The sequence below is a fragment of the Chamaea fasciata genome, unplaced genomic scaffold (genome assembly GCF_029207755.1).
Source record: "Chamaea fasciata isolate MVZ Bird 193981 ecotype frontalis unplaced genomic scaffold, bChaFas1.0.hap1 SCAF_3, whole genome shotgun sequence".
Classification (NCBI taxonomy): Eukaryota; Metazoa; Chordata; class Aves; order Passeriformes; family Sylviidae; genus Chamaea; species Chamaea fasciata.
Genome location: NW_027094088.1, coordinates 87,050,064 through 87,073,235, shown reverse-complemented (window position 1 = coordinate 87,073,235; position 23,172 = coordinate 87,050,064).

The window sequence follows — 23,172 nt, the reverse complement described above, 5'->3', positions numbered from 1 at the left end:
TCCAATTACTGCCACAGGCAAACAAGACCAGATGTGGGGGAAAATTCATTGACTTTATTACCAATCAAATCAAAGTAGGATAATGAGAAACAAAAAACTAAATCTGTTAAAACACCTTCAAGTCACCAGTCCTTTCTTCCTGGGTTTAGCATCATTCCTGAATTCTCTACCTCCTCCCCATATCAACATAAGGGAAAAGGAAATAGTGATTGATGTCAGTTCATTGCACATTGTCTCTGCCTCACCTTTCTCCTTAGGGAAAGGACTCCTCACACCCTTTCCCTGCTCTAGAAGTCACCACTGCAGGCCCTTCATTACCAAAACCTGACCATGCAAACCCAACATATCCAATCATGACAAAATCTAATTCTATGTACTCCAAGTTTTGGGACATTTAAATTTAATTAATTAGCAATTATTATAAAATAATAAGTGTTTGTCAGTCACAGTTTTTAGAAATGGTTTATTTGCTTACACATCATTCTGCAGCATGCTTTGCAGGCACCTAAGATGGACATCTATATTAGGAATGTGCACGGAATATGCTCACACCCTACTGTGTGGTTATGATGCAGTGCATCTCTGTGCCTGTCAGTTCCTCTCATTTCTCTTGGTATTTCAGAGAGACTTCTAAGAGTAGAAAGGAGGCCAAAAGGGCTTGGGTATTTTGAAAACACATCTTGAAATTCTTCAGTTTAGTAGGAAGTAACTTTGCATTATTAATCAAATGTTTGTACACATTTACTTATACTTAATGGTTCACAGCACAGACAGCATGGACATGTTAACCACTGAGTTTAAAGTTCAGAGGAAGAAAAAACTCTAAAAAATAAAACATTACTTTTTAGAAGTCTGAACCCTGGATGTCTGAAATTTCATCTACCCTAGCATAGCAGAACACATAGCCAGAAGATTCTGAGCAATTCTCTAACAACACTTGCAGATTTCTGTAAACCAGAAGGGCTCTAAAATTAAGATTACATAAGGCTCATAAGCAATTTTGAAGCTGAAGTCTTTATGTTAGAGAACAAATAATGTTGTAGAATTTCTAGAAATACAGAAAAGTACGATCTCAGCTATTCCAGGAGGACAAATTTCTCAGGATTCATAGAAGCAGGTGGAATTTCTTTGTTTAACTTGTTTGTTTGCTTTTTCTTGTAAATATCTGACTTTAAAAGAATGTTGACAGTCCCAGATTTGAGATAAATTTTCTGTTGCTGAAGAAAAAAAAAAAGCAGTAGGTACCATCCTCACTGACTTAGTGCTCAGTGAGGATTACTGTCAGCTGTTGCAGTGAGGCTGTCTGCAGCACTGGAGGCAGCTTTTCCTTTCAGTATGACTGTTTGGTCTACAGGTATTTTTTCAAAACCAGATGCCGAGCTCCTCACAAAGAAATGCCTTCACAGTCCTTGGGATTTGGAAGGTGGCTTTCTGCAGGATAATGAAAATGGTAAGGCACAGATGATGGAGATAAGAAGATGCCAGGCTTACTGCAAAGATCCTCTGGCATAATTAAGCCAATGTGAATTTGGCTTCTTAAAATAGGTCTGCTCTTCCCTGGTTCAGACATAGAAAATAAATGAAAACATTACTCATGGAAGTCTGAAGCTATATTTAGAGAAAGGCACTGCCATAGGAGAAAAAAAAAAAAAGTTTAAAACAAAAGGTTATTAAGAGATCACATAATCAGAACTGATCTGGCCTTTCCCTTCCTGCTTCTTAAAATGTGAATGAAAAGGATACTATCCAAAATAAATCTAAAATAAAGAAAGTCTCTTGCACCAGTAATCTAAGTGAAGATAAACAGGACAGGGAAAAATATGAGCACATTTTGAAGAGTTGTGAGACATACACATAAGAAGGCAAACATGTAGACTTGAAAGAAAAGAGACGTTTGCTAAAGGGAAAGTCCCCAAAGCTTTATATGCCATAATAGCTTTATGCAACTAAACAGCTTTTGAAATAAATACTTTCTTTATAGATTAAAAGTATGGTCCATTCAGTCTGTACATTTTCTCTACAGGCTGTCTCCTCATACAATCCAGAAATCTGGCATACAACAGTCAGGCCAACACACGTCATCTCAGCAGGAATTGGTAGAACAACAGGTTGTGATAAAGATGTAATTAGAAATTATTGTTAAAAGTTATTGTTAAAGCCAGTCCTGCTCTAGAAGTCACATTTCATTGCTTGAAAACATCAAAGATTACTTGAAAGAAATATTTACCATCATGTTAAAAACATGGAAAATAAATGTAATTCTACTTATTTCCTTCATGTAGTACAAAAGCCCCTTGAAAATTAATATTCAGAACTATGCTACTGCTGATTTTAAAGAGCTACACATTAGTCTGCTTTTATTTAATGCTTCTCCAACATGGTAGATACATTTGCTTTGCTAGTACAGATGTTAATCTTTGTTCTAACAAAATTTTCCCACCTAATCAGCACTGTCCTTTTAAAATGAAATCAAAGTTCTTAGACTTTCAGTAAATCTCCATGAATTTGGATTTCATTTATGATCAATCTAAACAAAGGGGTCACTGGCAACTGGTGAATGCATTTTCTGTGCCTCATAAAAAATAAAATGACTGTTCTTTCCTTTAGTTATGAATTCTGAGAATTTCAGTCTCGACCTTCATGAAATTTATTTTCATTATTAAAAGTCATAATGCCTATAATTATATATACAGAAATTATGAAACAAATATTTAAACGTTTGTATACTAAAGGTTAAGTGTTAAAAATTCTCCTTTGACAGCAAATAACTTAGTTAAGAATAATAAGACAAACTTGATATATAGCTACAAAAGAAATCTTTAATATTTGGCTGTCTTTTTAAAATGACCAGTTATTTATTAATCACTGTAAGAATATTAAACTGTTGAATCATTTCCAGCAGTGGGCAGAACTAGACCTATGAAAAACAGTAGGGAAACAAACAAACAAACAAACAAACTCAAAACAAACAAAAAAACCACCCCACCCAAACATATGGCAATGCATCTTCACAATAAGCCCCTAATTCCCATTTCTTTGCAGTTATGAATTTGCTGAAATAGAGATTATAGCATAGCTGGTATGAACAGCCACCTCTATTCCTAAAGTTTAAGTAGCTTCCAGACAGAAATTTGCCTGAAACTTCTGAGTTCTATTCTGGTTTTTCGCGGAAAAAAACCTGTGCTGAGCAAATTTTCTTAAACTCAATTATTTTACTTACCTGGTCTTAATTTAATCTTTGAGTTTTCTCCTGTAGATATAACCTTTTGTTATAAAACTGAATCTGTAAAAAGAACAGGTATTTCTAATCTGCTTCCGGTGTTAAAGGTTGCGAACTCTAACCTAATGCCTTGGGAGGTAATTGAAGGTGGAATTGATCTGAAAGTCCAATTAAATAACAGAAAAAGAAAATAAAGAAAATCATCTATTCTCCTGAGCTTGCTCACACATAAAAATAGAATGTGTTCATATGTAAGTACAAAAGTTAATCCACTATTACATTAATTAATTAAAATTTACATGTGTATATATATATGCTGCTAAAAGTCTATTTGTTATTTTGTGTTAGTATACATTATGTGGTCCCAGGATATTTAATGGCCACTGTAGTAATGATTTCTGAAAAAGAAGACTCCCGACAAATTAAATCTTCACTGCTACTGTAGGAAAACCTGCATTTAACAGATTTCTGAAACCAAGGGTATTTAATTGTGGGTGTTAAAAGACTTTCATGACAGAATATTTGAAAATAATCCCTTTGGGATATTTTGCATAATGGGAGGCATTTTTACTCTCGTTGTCACTATAGTTTTAAGTTCAGGTGGTCAAGTGAGGAAAAGATATGGGCTACAGACTGTTTTCCCTGGCTTTCTCACCTTTCGTATCTAGAATAAAGATGAATTGTGCTATAAAGAATTACTGAATGGAGGAAAAATAGAATCCCAACTATGCAGTTATGCAATTCTTCCCTGAAATTGGACAGTGTCCCTTAAGCAGTTTTTCACACTCTTGCAAGCTTTATTTCGTCCCCAGATATAGTTGAAATATAATAATTTTCTTAGTTTATACAGAAGCCTGTCCCTATTTCTTATATACCAATTAATTTGTGGCAGAATTGTATGTGAATGCATATTTTTGATTTCTTTAAAATCTATTTTATTTATTCTCAGAGGAAGGAACCAAATAGAGGTAGATGAAAACCAGAAAGCTCCACTTTTTCCCCCCCACAAACTTGAGAGACTGAGTGCTTTGATGGAGTTGAGTTGAGAGGAATTTAACTTGAAAGAGTAATTATTAACCTATCTACTCTTGTGTATGTACACTGATGTGATGAGAGTTATATTTTCATGCTGAATATGAGGTTGCAGAAAGAACTTTTTTTGCATTATTTTATGATGTTGGAGAATAGGATATGACCTTAAAAAGAGTGATATAAAGATTTTGACTGTAATTTCTGTTCTTTTTTATTTTTCTGTTTTTCAGCTGGTTGTTGCTTGTAAATTGTTTTGGTTGGTAAATCAAATGTCCTGTGAGAATAATGCTTTGTGTACTGCATTAGATTATATGGACATAAGTCACACTAGATTAAAAATAAGCCTTGTAACGAAAAGCCTTGGTCTTCTAACTACTAAGGAATCTAATACCTCAGTCAATTGGTGTTGTCTCTATTAAACTCAGTATCGATTCCTTAGATCAGAGAGCTATTTGAACTACCTTGGGAAATGCTAAAGAATTCTTGAAGCAAATGGACAACCTTTTGTAATTAAGAAGGCAAACCTAGTTAAACCTCTTGCTGCAACATTCACACTATCTACCTTAAAATCTTTATTTACAAAATCAATCATTGCATAATAAGAATCTGGTCTAATTTTATAGACTTACTTTAGTACACTTACATTATGAAACCTCTGAGATTCACATATGAAATGTGTATTCATCTGTCTTAATACCAACGAAAACAGCAGTGGAGTTAACATAAAAGTCGTTAGAACTGAAATTGCTTTCTTCTAGCTTGTTTTTTATCATCTGGATTTAGTTTTAACAGTCAAAGGAAAGAAAAGGCATCTGAGTAAGAGTAAACAGTAGAAAGCTACTTGATACAGTTCTTGTCCTAATTTCCAACAGAAAACCAAGAACTATGTTGCAAAGACGTTAAAGATTTTTCTGTAAAAACATGTACTCTTATTTGCAAGAAATATCTTTATTTTCTATCTATGACACCTTTCTCATGAAGATTATATTTTCCTCCATTTGAATGTCTTTGTGTGGCAGATGACTGGCATTTTCAGAAAATTATTGTAATCTTATTCTTTTAAAAGAAAAGTTTATTTAAACTTTTCTAATATCCATGCTGATTTTAAAGAAAAACTGGTATTAGTGGAAGCATTTTGGAGAACAGTAGGGCTTTTGCATTTCAAAAACTCTATTTTTTTCTGCTTCTTCTTAGAAACATGATACAGAAGTGTTTGATATATATATTTAACTGCTGTACCACAAGCAAATACACTTTAGGAAGTCTGGGTACAAATCAAAGCCAGAAATCAAATAAGGTATGCAAAAAGACAGATTTATGTAGTAATCTCTTACGTGAATATGTCAGTAAGAAAAAAATCTGAAAGTGTTATTTGTCAATGATATACAGGTATAGAAATTAAAACTTTAAAAAATGCATACAGAAAAGGAACAGATACAGTATATGTTTCATATTCTATATTTTGTAATGAAAAGTGAAAAGTAAAGGATCAAAATATTCAAATTTCCACTGGTCTTATCCTCAGTGTTGTGTGTATACTAAAAGAAAATAATTTTCACTGGTCAGTCAGAAAATAAACAAAACATCACTTTACAGAACATAGAGTTTTTGATAGGACACTAGACAGGCCGTCAATACAAAAATGAAAAATCTGTGAATATTAAGATAATATAGTATTAGAAATTAGGTGATATCCCCTTTCCCATAGAATCAGCATAACTTACTAAGCAGGTAATAGAATTCATTTTTCTAGTCACTGTAGATATAGTTCTTGATTAATAAATAAATAAATTAACTAAATTATCACATTTTTAAACAAGTAAGTTATTTTGAACTATGGCAAAAGTCATTGAATACTTGTCTCTTGTTAAGAAGCAGGAAACATACTTTAAAATTATTTTTAAAAAGAATTTTGGTTTATTGAAATATAGCTAGACTGAAAAAAATATAAGTTTCCTTATGGTTCCTCAGGAACAGATTAGTCATTTATGCCACATGGTAACTTTTTCATGCAAATATGTTTAATAACCCTAAAAGATGATGTCATTTATGAATCTCCTATAATAGCACATAAAAATACGTGTCAGCCTAGCAAACTCTTTTTTGCACACACATTTTTAAAAAATTAACAAATACAGTTACGTTTGCAATTTCATCTAGAAGTTGTGCAATTTTTTTCATGCTAAGTCACTAGTTCCTACATACTGAATGTTGTTAAGGAATATGTACCTATGGTATGGGATCAAAAAATAGTTTATTGTCCAAATCTTTTTTTACAGCAGTTCTTTGATATCCATTGAATGTGTTCAACTCACCTTCTTTGTAGGGGTAAAGTGGCATTTTCTGCCACTGGGAGAAATATTTATACAGAAAGTACATCTAAACTTCTTTGAACATGAGAAATTCTAACAAAAAGCAAAAAACATATATTGCATACAAACCATTGTAGAAACTACTCAGTACTTTTAGAAAGTTCAGAGAAAGGGTGGCAGGACTTATTTGGCCAGTATAGAAAAATTATATATATATATAATTTTTCATTTCCTCAAAGACAATATATAATATATCTCACAACTTTGAGAACTGAATCTAAAATATTTAGTTGTGTCTTTAAAATTACCATATATAATTCCTTTGGACAGAAATAAAAAAGCCTATGTTACTTGTGGTGCTTTTCTAATGCAAAAGTTAACCATGATTTCCACACATTACATTTTAAAACCAGACTATTAAAAATCTATTTTGTTTTCCATAGGTTTATATGTACCTCCCTGCATCATAGCAAAAGTTTAAGTACAAAATCCTTGCAGTATGATTACTAACAAGTACATGTCTTTTCTATAACAAGTTCTAACAGATAGAAACTCAAAATAAGAATAAATTATTTTTCAGATACGTTTTTCCTAGTTATTGTTATTTGGAATACATTACTGTTTTGGATTTTTTTTAAACAACAACATGCAATTTAAAAATAAAATTAATTTTGATAAAATATCTCATTTGAAATGCTTAATAATATTATAAGCTACCTACCTCTAAGGATTTAGATAGATAATATTTTTGTTGCATGAACCGGTTTATTACAACTTATAAGAACTAGCAAGGATATGAAAACAATGAAGGAAGAAAGAGTATTACAGAGATGTGGTTCATATATGCATGGAGAAAACAAGAAAGGCTAAAACTCAATTCGAAGTTGAAACTGGCCAGTATGGTGTCAGACAAGAAATGCTTTTGTATTTGTATTCATTTTACGTAGAACCCTTTTTCCACATTGTTTTTCCACAAACCTTAATTTGTTTTAAATCAAGCTAGGAATTACACTGAACACCTACAAAGAGGTCTCACCTTCTAGAAAAAGAAGATTTGAATAAGATCTTTATCTCATTTATGAGTACAGATAATCTCAAGTAGGCCATAGACCTCATTAAAAATTATATATTTGCGAATGGAACATTAATAACTGGAAAATGCAAGAAATTCCATTATTTGAAGATACTTAAATATTACAGATTTTATGCTTAAATGAACTCTACTTTCTACGGTATGCAATCTCTTCTGATAATATAATTTCATATTTTACATCAGTACAGAATGATTATATTTTATAAAAGGAACGGAAAATTTATACCTTTAATAGGTGCAATGAAAATAAAACACAACCAACTATAATTTCAGAGTACACTTCACTTTCATCAAAACTTCTTTGCTCATAATGAGACCTTAATGAGGTATTTATTATGTTGCCATGATTACAGTGTATATTCCATAATTTTAGCAAACAGCTTTATTGAATAAAATATTAATGAGTAATACATTTGCAATAAAAAATTAGTACAATCATTTGTGCACTTATATAATTATTTTCAATAACTTGAAGTAAATTCTGTAATCATGATTAATACTGATTAGGCAAAGTTATTGGTATGGTTTGATTATATGGAAAAGTTGAAACAAATGTATTTCATTTTGCAAAACACAGTCCTCCATGAGTCACAGTACAATTCATGTTATTTTTGTTGGTATTAATTTCATTATTATTTTATAATGTCTGCTACTACTACTATTTTTACTACTACTACTATTACTACTATTTTCTAGTTTATATCTTTTAAAATAGAAGGTAAATTCTTTTCATACCAAACCACTAAACTCCAACAAAAACAAGTGGAAAAAACAGTCCCCTCAAAAAACCCACTAGCTCACCCAACATGTGAGTCTATGTCAATTCATGTAGAAACATCATTAAATTGCCCAAGTACTTTAATGTCATCTTGCCATACACTAGCATCAAATTAACAATTAAGTGACACATTGATCTTTGCTTATTTATCAGAAATACTGAAAACTTCTGAACACTATATTCACACCGGACAATACAAGTATACATGAATATTAAAGATGGTGAGGAATTTCACATGCAACATTCCCTACATTGGTTAAGAAATATAAGAATTTAGAATTTTTCTGAAGCAGCTAGAGCTTAGGTTGGGAGTATGTTAGATAAATGCAATTGATATTGGCAGTATACAGCAAACCTGTATACTACAGATTTTGATTTCCTACAGTAGTAGAAAATGTCATTTTATGTGCTAAACTTTTCTAACAAGTCCCTAGATTATTTGCAATGAACGACTGTTTATTTCTCTGTCAGTTCTAATAAGCTGGCAGCATTGGAGTTATTCTGTGTATTGTCTACTTTCATATTGGTTTTCCTGCTTTTAAGTCCTTGAATCATAATATTCCAGTGTTATAAAAATGAATAGTTTCAAGTTTCATCACTATTTGTAGAAAAAAAAAAGTGATGATGACCTTCTTTGAAATATGAGTTCTCAAAATACCAGCAGACGTTTTACATAAGCAATGTAAATATACATGTGTATATTGGATTTTTATCTCAAAATAATCTGTTGGAAATGCAATTGTTTGGACTATTTATATTTTATTTCTTCAAAATTAGTAAAACCCTGGCTTTGCAGATGGTCAAAAACTATAATAATTTGCATTCTCTCATGTGACATGGTAACACTTTTTTTCTGGAAAGAGCAACAATGTCAATGAATGTTTTTAAAGGGGAAAGCCCTGCACCTCATGATTATTGTGGAGCTTTTCATCTCATAGCATTGAAATGTGCATAATAATAATATTTTCTTCAAGCACTGCCTTGTAATGTGAAGCTATTTATATATATATATATATATATATATATATATATATATATATATATATATATATATATATATATATATATAAAATTTCATGCAATCATGCAGACACTTTTTACTACAAAACCATCCCTGATATTATGGTCTGACTACAGATGAATGTGAGATTGAATAGTTGTACGTGTAATCCAAACAACCTTATGTGACAGCTGTGAGTTTATTATTCTGCAAACAAGTGGGTCTTTAGGAGTATTAATATGGTATTAATTAGCAGAACATGCCTATGGTTTTAGTCTTCAGAGAATTTAAATTTGGCAACATGAGAGATTACTGAATATTCGATTTTCAGTGAAAGTGATCGAATCTTTTTTGAAAAAATTATCTGTTACAATGAAATCACCCTCTTGTGCATGTAACATCAGTCATTCTTACCTGCTTAGAAGTTAAATCTTTGTGAAAATGAAAGCCACTATAGTAAGAAAAACTTAGTATTCACTACACAAACAAAAATCTGTGAAAAAAAATAATAAAGGAAAAGTTGTCCTTGGTTTTCTTCTGTACTAGGCTAGTTAACAATTAAAAAGATTCTTGAATGTCTGTGTATTTGTGCAATTAATATAATAACAATTTTTTTTTCAGAATCCAGAGGTCTGTAAAAAATAATAAAAAAAAAAAATTAGGCAGATGACTACAGACCCTGGTACTCCAATATGCAAGAGAAAAATAAAAAAAAAAAATGTATGAAGCTTTATTTTACACTAAATGAGAAGTCATTAAGCTTCTTTTCCATTTCTATTTTTATGTGTATGGAATGTTTTTTAATTAATGGACATTATGAATACAATATATTTAACAGATGTAGTTTCTAGAGAATCAATTAATCTCATATAAAAGTAAATTCTACCATCTGAGATAGAAGTAGAATCATTCTGTTCCATACAGCAATTGTTCTTGAGAGACCAGCTGCACCTCTCTAGTCCTTCAGAGAAGAAAATCCTCAGTGTCACAGAAACAATCACTAAACTTTCTTTTCAAATCAGCCTGATCCTAGAATGATCCTAGAATGAGGCAGCCACTCCTTGCACAAGTGAGCATGAAATGCCTCTGTTCTTCCCGTTAATGGATGTGGCACCAACTATAATTTTCTTCTGTGGTAATACTTCAGTTCTTAAGCAGTAGTCACACAATCAACATTTTGCCTCTTTATATTGTCTGAGATATTACAGCCGTCCAGTCTGATGAAACAAGTTCACAATTCATAGGAATTTTTTTCTCTAGTATTTGTATCATGATAGAGTCTTGAAGCTTCCAGTAATTAATCAGGGTCCCATCAAACCAGAGAAAATGAAAACAAGTAAATAGATGGGTAGGCCTTTCCACAAAAATCTCATGACTGAGGGATCATTTGAACAAATCACAAAGATGAACAAAGGCCTGACTTGAACAAAACTGTTTTCACCTACATCTACTCATTTAAAAGGAAGACAAAAAAAAAAAATTTGGAAGATGCATTTCAAGTTGACACAGAAATGTTTTCTCAGTTCTTTTCACCACCTGACACAGTCTGTTTCCTTTGACTCAGATTACACAGCAAAGAGGAAATTTGAGCAGGCTATAAGAGAGGATATTTTTACAGTGGGCTCTAAGGTCAGATCCCTTTTGCTGACTGTGCTTCACAAATTCCAGAAAAGACATTTCTCCCACTTTTTCAAATGTGATTTGTATTGGTCCTTAGCATTTTGGGATATGAAGTCAAGGTGAAAAAGCTAGGAAAGAAATTAAGAATGTCAAGAAGGTTGCAAATACACAAGAGTTTCAATGAGGCAAAAGTTGAAAGATGAATAACATCTACAGACATTGAGTGCTAAAATCTATGGTGGACATTTTGAGCCTGTTTAATCAATCTGGCTTTAACAAGTGGGTTATAAAATTGGCATAATTCATATCATTCATTGGCATCCATCCGAGATACTGATAGTTTCAATTTTATGTGTTAAATTTTAGAATATGATATATTAACATAAAATATATAATACCTTATGGATTAAATCGCTACTATATCTCTCAAAATAATTTGCCTTCTAAACGTCTAGAGAATGCAAGAGATTTTTTTTTCCATATTCAGGTTCTTGTTCATTTCACCTGTGGTAGTTTCATCAACTTGCTATAGATACCCAGTACGTCATCCTATTTAACAGTCAAGTTCAGTCTTTTGTAATAAAAAAATAAGGACATTCCTTTACATGGACTAAGAGAGTTTCATACATTTCCACTATCTAGTAGATTAGCATGTTATTTTCTTTCTCCTTTCAGGTGATAATTTTCAAAGCAAAAATACATTCAGGTTGAAAAATATGTAATTTCAATGCACTTTTTTAATACCAAAATCTTACTAAATATGCCATTTATATATCTAATATTGAACATAACTGCATTATAGAGAGAGAAAAAAAAACAAAAGTTAATGTCCTAGTTCAAAATAATAGTTATATAGTGTAATGATTTATCACATGAATAATCACATTATATACATACATTGATGATTATATTTTTCTTTAAGTACTGTCTTTGCCAGGTCTTTTAAAGTTATGCCCTATATTTCATTACAATGAAAAGTTATTGGGTTTTAATTTTGATTGTTATCAATATTTTATTGATTTTATTATTTTCAGAATTTCAGTGTTTAACACAATTATCTATGCTATGAATATGGGGGTTTGGCTATATATCCCTAAATTTGCTTGCGTAGGTGAAACTAGATATTAATCTATGTCACTTTTAAACTATTCACCAATGTCCATTGGTATTACAGTTCTGTACTTTCGACTGTTCCTGCTACAAATGACAGCAAGGAAAAAACTTCATATTTTGTCATCTTTTTTGTACTTTCTGCACTTTACTGTTATTACATTAATAAGAATTACCTAGGGTCAAGCTATCCAAACCACCAAAAACTGTTTTAAGCCTGCAGGGCTGTAAAAGTATTACATACTTCTGTGAACTCAATAGGACATGAAAAATTTGATGCCTGGCCTTTTTGACAAAGCTTAACAGGAACAGAAGATGGCTTGGCATTAATCCATTTTGTGACAAAAATTGCCATGAGAATACAAAATAGCAGAATATTAATTCATTTTCATGAAAATGATGGTAATGAAAATGAGAAATGGCATCAGCTAAATCTATTTTCATTACTCTGTTATGATTGCAATCTTGTAGCTCTCAGCTAGTGGGCTGAGTGAAGAGATCTACATTTTAACCACATTTTTAATATCTTTGATGAGAATCTCCTTGCCATTATATACCATTTAACCCTAAAGTTTGAATTCTTTCTTTAAAAATACTTTAGACCAGTTTTAGGTATCTAAACTTTACAGTATATTTATTAATGATCCTTAAACACAGTTCATAGGAAGCAGTCATGGAGCTGCATGTTTATGGAAAACAGCCAAAGTAGAGTATAGAACTGTAAAAATCAAGAACTGTAAAGATCAAACTGGTTTTCCTTTAAAAAAATGATTGGATAATTATTGAATTCCATCAAATTTAAAAGAATTGTGTTTCAAGATCTTACCATCAATTTTCGAAGTTAATTCACATGGAATTATTTTTAATTTCTTTTTTTGTATTTCCTGAGTAAGCATAGAAATATTTTTTCATTACAGTAATATTTAACTTTTCTTGGTGTGAGTTAGGAAGAAACAAGTCAATAAATGACATTGCTAACAATAAACCTATTGTTAAGTTTTTGTATATTAACACAGAGAAATTTAAAATATATACAACCTAAAATCCAGAGAGATCTCTCAAAAGAAAGTTCCAAAGAAACATATCCTAATTTTAACTATCCTGCTTATTAACTTTTTTTTTTTCCACCAGCTCGTTTTCTACTGTCAGGTTGCTTTGACTGTATCAATTGTTTTATTCAAACTTATGTCAGCATTTGGTTTAAGCATGTAATCCTAATAATAATGTAGTTATTATTTACAAAAGAAAAAGATCAATTTTTCTGTATGCCCTACTCTTTAATATACTCACATCTAACATATTTTTAGCTTTACACCGTTCATGTTCTTTCGCAAAGCTTAAACAACTCCCTCTGCTTTGAGTTTCCAAGCACTACAGAACCTCACACTCTGAGAATAGGATTGACTATATTCTGTAAATACAGCCCAGTGTTTCAAAAACAAGAATTGAGTAGTCTAGCAGATGAACAGTTAATTTGAGCATTCCAATTTTTTTGCTTTTTGAATGAGCTTCCTCTGTGTCCATGGTCTCTAAGGTTTCCCCTTCTGTCACTTCAGGTCAATCACTGTAAATGAAAAATCCACGATTTTCAAATTTTTTCTTTGACATTTTGTAAATAGAGGGGGGAAAAGTGCCTATCAAATTGCCCCAACAAATTAAAATATTGTTTGTGATTATGGCTAATAAGTGCCTTCCAAATACAGGGTAGAGAGGTATGATACTCTCTTTTCACACTTCTCCCCATAACATCAAGAAAGCTGGTGACCAGAAGGCCTTGAAAAAGTGATAAAAGGAACTTCCTGCCATGGTAGTCTATAACAAGCCTGCCTGAGACCAGGTGACACAAAAATGAGGCCTCTCACAACCTGACCATCTCCTGCAGCTCCTTTCTGTCCAGTCTGTTGAATGCAAATTGACCAACATGAAATCAACTTAAAAACTAGGACAGTAGAGATCAGCCAAAGACCTGTGTGGAAGGTTTTTTATCATGCACGAAGCTTGTGAAAACAAACACCTTAAAATTTTAGAATACAATTTATTTCAGAAAAGAAAAAGATATTTACTCCAGTTGCAGTCTGGATGCATATGGTCTTCTAACATCTGCTTCCCTTTTTATAAAAATAATTTAGCAAGTTATATTCTTAAAAGGCAGCAACAGTATAAATCATTGCACTAAATATCCATGTCTTTTTCTGTGTCTAAATTTTTTGTTTGTTTGTTTTATTATCGTTTCTGTAAGCTATGAATCATTGTATCAGCCAGATTTTTTATTAGCCTGAGTGATGTTTGCCTTCTCTGCAGTTGAAAGCAGTGGTATATTTATATTAAAACTATATATAAATATATAGTTTTATATATATAGTTTATATATATAAAACTATATATGGAAAAGCAGGAAAAATGCACAAGTTTTAAAGTGATTTCACATAATTTATTTGCTATACAGTTCTTCAGAGTTCTCATGACAAAGCACCTAATGAGAAAAAAAACCTAGCTTATTGATCTACTCATTTCACAAATACATAATAAGAATAAAAACAACCTAAAAATTATTAACATTGTGAAATTTGAATTATTCTTATAGTCTTGCCTTGTCTCATATACCTTATCCTACAACATTAAATCTGACTTTTCATCCTGAAATCCTAATAATACTCAGAACTGACCCATTATCTTCAAAGTGTAATCACCATTACTCTTCTTTTTTCATCATTGCAGTTACTAAGTTTTAAAGTAAAAGAAAGCAGATAAAGTATATTGATTCAGAATCCTATTAAGCAATAGCTCTGCTCAGTACTTTATATCTGAGGAATCATCTATTTTTCGAAAGAAAGTTGTTCCATCTTCACTTGAAAAGTAGTTTACAGTGTCAATTGCAGCGACTTATCAAGCAAGATTAAAATTCTAACACATGCTGTAATGCCTATTTCAAACTTTTATTCAAAAAGATCCTTGAAATATTAACTATGTTGGCCTTTGTCTCTTTTCTTACCCATGGAGTCTTTGAGCCATGTCTAGCTATCTATCTGCTTAAAGATGTCAGGGTGCTGCCTCATAGCACCCAGCTGATAAAGTTCCCCTAATGAACAAAATGATCTCTCCAGGCAGTGACATCAGACACTGTCTTCAAGGTGATTCAGGCTCTTATGAAGAGTTAGTGCTATAAAATTGCATATAACGTTTCTTGAAAGTCATATCTAGGGCAGTTTTTGAAGGGAGCTGTGCCAGTGTAGACAGCAGGGAATAACAGCACTCAAATCTCAACGTAGTTAAAATAGAACTACTTGAACCAAGCAAAAGCGGAGTGGTCTGGACCATCTGAAAATTGGTCCTGAACACCCAGTATGAACTTCTTTGTGTAGGTTCAGTGATTTTTCTAAGGACAGATGCTATATTAAGTTGTAGTGCCCTTCACAAGGTTACTGTGAATAATATTTGACAAAGTACCATTCTTTTATTTCTACTGTACATTTTAACACTCAGGTGGTAGCCAGGAGACTTGATGGCTCCTGGCTAAAGAATTCACAGGAAACATACAGTCTTACAAGAGTTGTGATGATGTGATTGAAAGAGAAACTTAGAAATTGCTCAGTTACTAAATCTAAAGCATTTAGCAATGGATGGACTTAGGTCTGATGTTAAATAAAAACCTAATCCCAAAACAAGAACCAAATGAACAGAAAAAAAAAGAAAAAGAGAGCAAATAATGTGTATTTTATATATATATATACATATATGTATGTATGTATGTATATGTATATGTATATGTATATATATACATATATATAAGATTCCAATCATATTAGAAATGAGATGAACTTTAATTTTGGAAAACATACTCATTTAATCCTCATAGGATTAAAATGGGAAATAATAGGGAAATAAAAATCTGTATGGAATATGAAAGGCATTTCACTGAAAAGGAATTACAGGTATACTAATAACCACTTACAGCAATGTTTCTTCTTTAGCAGATATTAAAAAAAACTAATTTCCATATAAAACTTTTTTTTTTAACAATTTGGGGAATTAACAGGTGCATGTTGATTAATTATTTCTGATGTAATGAGTTCTTTTTGTTGTTTTCCCATTCTCTGGTCATGCATGTTTTCCAAGATCACCTGGTTTTCCGTTAGAAAGAGAGCAACTGCTAGTTTTGTTTGACTGAATCAGGCTGCATAGGCTTTGCCTCAGTGGAACAGTGAAATGGGTCCAACACTGGCAAAGCCACTGGTCTGTAAGAAAGAGAAATGAGTAGCTGTGCGTTTACATTAAACACATGTAAGAGTGTCAAAAATACAAGAACTGAAAAAAAAAGGACTTGCTGCTTTTGAGCAAAAGCAACTCTTGTTGCTCATTGTCACTCTTGTTGAAAGTGATTGTAATTGGTCAAAGGTTTAAAAAAAGACATTGCTCAAAGGGAGTCCAAAGAGCCAGGTTTCTGTTCACCTTGAATTCTGTAGCAGTGTAAATACTTCTGAATGTAAAGGAAAAGGCGGTGGTAGTGATATACAAATGTACTTGACGATTTTGTTAGATGTTTAAGTTTCTTGAATTTGCTATGAGGGTGTATATATATATAGAGAGATACATATAGTTAATAGATATATCAGAAAATCTACTGTAAAACTGTCCACATAATACTCCTGCACCATATCCTTCCCAAAAGTAAAGCAATATCGTAAGGTAATAGGAAAAATGGCAATGCATATGTTTTGCTACAAAACAACTTCTGTAATTCTTTTAACTTGGGAATACTGTAGATTGCTGTTTCAGAGTCTGTCTGACACAGATAAAAACTATGCTTTGTGTCTGTTTAACAGCAACTGAAAGGACTGTTCTTAAAAGTGACAGGCAAATGATATCCTGGTACACTGGTGACAAGATCTCAGAGACTTTTTAGTTGCTCTCTGCCCTGGTTTTCATTATTGAATCACACAATTGCTTTACTTTTAGCTGCAGTAGTGTAAGAAACAAAACAGACCTGATGATGAAAACCAGCCTTGTTTCGCAGCTTCTACACAATACAGTGTCTAAATTAATCTCAGTAAGCGTATGGTTTCCACAAGTATACAAAGTAATTCCTATACTGCTGATATGATGGGTTCTAAACAGTTTACACCTTGGTCACAAGTGCTACCATTCTTAGAGGTCCAGAAGTACACATATCCTCTTTGAATAGTCTCATGAAATATGTACAAACAAAAAGCAGATTTCATAAAATCATGAAAACAAAAGACCATACCAAATGGTTGCAAACACCACTAGTTTACGGTCTTCAATTTGCATCTGGTACAGAAATGGATCAACGCTGCTATATTTTATCAACTTTTGTGTCAACATGAGATGCCACCAGTAACAGCATGTAGACTTGCCTTAAAACACTGTGTAATGGACTTTTTATATCAAAGGAAATCCAATAAAAGAAAATAGTTTAGTGTTCTGCCTTAAATACAGGATTTCCTTGTGTCTTTATTTTTAATAAAGTACCTTTTGTGTGCTATCCTTGTATCACACAGTTTCTGACTTAATGTGCCATGCATTTCAGTATGGCATGGTTGTTTTGTTACTTCAGGCAGCCCTCCAGCTCTGGGTCAGCACTTGGTCAGACAGATTTGTTCATGGCAGGAGGCTAAGAACACATAATTCTTTCAGTTGTACATGATGACTTTGGGGATTTGTTGTGGGAAATAGCCAAAAGTGTTATCTTAATCATTTCAACAGTGTACGGTTTGATCTGCTAATCAGTCACAACCTCTGTTTTTAGAAAAGGGGCAGATTAATGACAGTTTCAGAAAATGCTGGTAAAGTTTACAGTGGTTTGGTAGTCTTTGATCAACTCCATACTAAATCATATGACTAATTCTTATTCTCCACAATTATTGTAATCTTATCAATTCCATGCTCTTATTTTCATGCAATGGTTGTAACGAGAAAAGAAAATTGCACATAATTAATCTTTTCTTGTGATAAAGATTACTGCGAGGATTTGACAGGAAAAAAATTAAACCCACCTACTTACTTAATAATCTTGAAATTGTCTTCTGCTGTGTCATTCAAATTCCATTAAGGAGCTGACCCCTTGGACATTATTGTTCACAAAAAAAAAGCAGGCCTGTGTTTCCTTCAACAGAGAGAATCATCATTCACAGATTATACTGTGATAAAGGATGCTATCATGCAAATTTATAAACAGGCAAGGAACTGAGTGTTTTAGTTTAGCTAAAGAAGAAGGGGAGTAGGGATGAAAAGCAGATTTTGGTCAAATTGACATGTTTGGTAAAAATTCCTCTTCTTTCATACTGGGATGAAAATTGTGTAGTAGATCAAAATGAAAGATGCGTACTTCATCCTGCCAGTCTAAATTCTAAAAAAGATTTGCTTTTTCCAACATGTAGCTGCTTTTCACCCTCTTCTCTCACTTGTTATTAGGGCTACTACCTGTACTCTGTAACAAAGGATGTTGGAGAACATTTGTTTGTTTGTTTGAATGAAATATTTTGGCAATTGGCCTTAAGAGACAATATTTCCTCAAGATAAAGAATATATTAAATTATTCCAGTTGCTAACATTGCATGAATAACATACCTTAGTCTTTTGCCAACCTGGAAGATGAAATTTCTGCAATTAAGAGAAATTTCATGCCATAGAAAGCATCCTCTGTGTTGTAGTCATGGGCTTTTAGTCTGTGTAGTATTCTTCAGTGAGCATAACTTAACTCATTTAGTCATATTGCTGTACAGATTGATTAGGATATATTAACACCAATGGGCTAAATTTACAAAAGTTGATAGAGGTGGTTCACAACTGCATTAGCCTGACATTAGCTTGAAATGAGGCAGCTGAAATGAAGAACTGAAGAAGAACTTGATTAAATACACCATTAATTAAATAATCATTCAAGTATTGCTTCAAAAATGGAAACTGAATGTCCTTTCTTTCTTTGTTTATGACAAATGCACATCTCACAGGAATATGGAAAGCTAGACTAATTTTCCTGTACATCACAACTTCTATGTAAACAGCATGCAGGTTCTTCATGTTAACATACAGCTAATAGTTTTTAAATGCAAATCATAGTACTTAATATGAAAATCAATATATCCAAGACTATATTGTTGTTGTATTGCACTTGTGGTTATAGAAGGGGAGAGGATATATAAAAGCAAAAGAAGAATATAGAGTTTTATGGCTTTTTCTAAACATATATTTTAAGACCATTGGTGCAAATGAGGCACAATAAACAACTCCAGAATTTCAGGGTCCAATTTCAGAAAAAAATCTGTTGTCTGTTAATCTAAATAGCAATATTGTAATCTATTTTTAAAGCAAGAGGACCATTCAAGACTGTGACAAGGTCATAATGTCCTAATACTTTTCTCCTTTAGAATATAAATCACTATTTAATTTTCACAACATAGATTCATCCTGTGCAGATGCAAAATCTGACAATGAATGAGAATAAATTATTTCCTGGGTGACAAGTGGGGAAAATATGGACATATTGTAACAGAGAGTGATTCATCCATGTAGCTGTACAATGATAAGGACATACACTTTTAAACGATAAGTTAGCCTAAAGGTGTCTTCCTTCCATGTACAGGAGTATAAATTACTACTGTGCTTCCAGCAATGCATAATTTATCTGTAAAGGAAGAAAAAAAAAAAAAGGTGCTGCAAAGCAGCAGAGACAGAAGAAAAATTCTGATGAATAACATTGCATCAGAACTACCTTGTATTTTGCAAAATGTCAGGAGTGTCCAATGAGGTTTTTACCTAAAGTGAACATAGGGTAGTACTGGTACCACAGAGAGATGATGGGAAGAGCAGTGTCTCTCATGGATATTTGTCTATACACCAAGTTAAATCCCCCTTCCATGGACAACAAATAACAAATTGAAGTTAATCTGATAAATAAAGTTAATAGGGAGATCATTGTGAAAGGATAAGCTGATGTTCTTATACAATGACAAGCTTTTTGCTTTAAAAAAAAAAATTCTAGGAAAATTTCTAGGAAGTTTTGTTAAAACCTATAGGTTTTATAACCGTTCCCAAGAATGCTGCATTGAAGAAACACAAATGAAAAGGATGAAGTGACAAAAGAAGCAAATTACAAAGGTGTGATAGATTATTTACACTTCTGTTGGGAAAGACGAAAGTTTGACAGGAAAGTATCACAGATATGTAGTTTTCATAGAAGGCTCTCTGAATGTGAAACCTGAAAGCAGATTAGAGATAGAAGCAAGTTTTGATATAGAAGAATAAAAGATGTCTAAATTAAGGATTGCTGAGCCAGTTGTTACTGCACAACTAAGAAGGCGAAGGTTGAGTTGGAAAGAGGTTTTATGGCCAGAGCAAAGTATATATTGACCACAAACAAAGATGTTTTTACCAAGCAGAAAGACGTCTCAAGAAAATCAAAAGATACTATAGGCAAACAAAAACCATGTTTTTACCAAGTAGAAAAAAGGTCTAAGAATTTTCCACTGCAAGAAAACTGAAAAACAACTTTAAGCTTAAAATGCAACATACTAACTCAATGTGATTGGATAGTACAAACCATAATATGATTATAATAGTAGTTGTGATAGACTAGAGGTAAATGTATGTGTATGCTACTGATTGCTTATTACGTATTAAGATGCTCAGTAAAGAAACTGTATAATGCATTGTAACCAGAGCTAAAGCAGCTTCAGGTTTTGCCCATAAGCCGATGCTGACGACTATAGGCTTGGGTCTGTTACCCACGACCCATGTCTGCTGTGACTTCAATCTATGAAATAAGCAGCACCTTTAAAGAGCCACCCGGAGTCCCGTACCTCTCATTCAGGCTCTTAAAACACTTCCTGATTTTCATGGCTCTATACAGGGATTGAAACAGACTGCATAATGAAACTGATAAAGGAGCCTGGTATCTTAGGCCTGATCCAGCAGAAACCATGGGAGAGACTGACACAGATAAAGGCTCCCTGGGGTAGAAGTGACCAAGAAACATGTTGCAAAACTTTGTAATGATTGTCAAGTAACTGATGTCATGAAGAATGTGTAACCAATGAGAATTGTTACAAAAAGAGAACCCTACATAAGTGCCATACAAGAAAACCCCTATATAAACTCCTTGTACGCTCAATAAATTTGGCTTCTGATCAGAATTTGGAATGTGCCCCTCTCTCAATCGCTGATAGCTCCTTTTTAGTTTTTTTTTTTTTTGTTGTTTTTTTTTTTTTTTTTTTTTTTTTTTTTTTTTTTTTTTATAGTTTTCCCAATACTTTATCCCCACAGACAAAGCTGCAACAAATACAAGGGGAGAGGGATGTAGTAAAAACAAGGGCAAGTATGTGACTTCTGATATCCATAGCTGTTAGCTAACCACAAGTTCATGGCAAACAGGGAGCATGGTAACAGCTAATAGGCTCCAGAACGTCTCTCTGCAGCTCTGCAAACGAAATTTTACAAAAAGAATATGGATCAAACAGAAAGGTGCACTACTCAATAGAAAGACTTCTCAGCTCTTTGTTTTGGTTTTCTGAACACATTTTCAAACACAGTAGTGTATAAAGTAATGGGAAAGTACAGGATTAAAGCTATAGCTGAAGGGGGAGCTGTGCTACACTGCCTTTGCTGTTGGATGAGGAATGTGGTTTTTAAGTGAATATCCTGATTGTTCCTTCTTACAGGGCTTCAGATCACATCACGTCCCACATGAATAAGATTTCTTTCAAATGAAATTAAACCAGATCGTGCACTCCCAGTGTGTAACTAATAAATCCAAATGCTAACAGGCATTCAAGTCCCCAGGCAAAAAACTAGAGCTAATCCAAAAAAAAAATCCTGAACTCTGTAATGTGAATACCAAGCCTTCCACATGAATTGTTTTGTTGTCAAGAGCCACTTCAATACTTGCTGTGTTGTGCTGAAGCTTGCTGACCAGTGCTACCAGAGATGCAAAAGGCAGAGCGTCTGACATTTTCCACACCATTCCCAGTACTCTTCCAAATTTCCTTTGAACAACTGTTGTATTTCAGTCCAGAAAACAAATATTCCTCTGGACCATTTCTGTTTCCCATTAAAGAGCTGTGCATAGGACCAGACAGAATTTGAGTTGAGACCTTCAGAACTCTATTTAATTTTTATTTTTATCTGAAAAGCTCTACTGGTGGCATTTCTCCTATGAATACTCATTTTTGTGCCTGAGCAGTTAACTGTAAAGTATGAAAAAGATTTTCTTCTTTTAGCTTTGAATTGTTATCAGTTTACACTGAAAATTACCTAACACAGTGGGCTAAAGTAACAATTTCATAATAGAAAATGTCAAATATATAAGATTTCTGAAGGTATTAAGAAAATATCATTGATTCTTTGCTTTTCTGCCAACAGAAACAATTCTTGCTCTTAGTGTGAACATGTTTTTTCAGGGAAGCAGATAATCTTATCTGATCTCATGTTCCATTTCTTTACTTTAAATTTCAGTGTGTACTTAGAGTTGCCAAAGTCATGCTTTGTAGGAAAAAAAAAAAAAAGAAAGAAAAAAAATTCTCTTTAGATTTAATAAATAATTATTATAATTTCTAATTGTTTCAATGAATGAACCAATCCTGATAGTCAGTGTTCAAGATATATTTATAGCTAATGACATCTTCTTCATTGTGTAACTTGGAAATTTTTATTAACCTTAAATATCTTTCACACTTTGGTGTAAAATTTACGCTAAATTCATTTTAGGGTGAAGGTGACTTTTACTACAAATCTTGCCTGAGGCATGCTTTGCAATATACACATGGTCATCAGCACTTTGATTGACAGATTATTATCTAATCTAGCATTCCATTTGCACAGGCAGTTTTCCAGTGGATTTGACATTGATCATCTGTCCATTTGATTTGTTAACTTCATAAAAATGTGGAGTTTTTACAAAATGACTAAAAGCTTGCAACTCTGTATAGACAGGTTGTTTTATGTTTTACTTCATCATAAATTTGTTTTCCACAGAAGTGGCTTTGGTTTGTG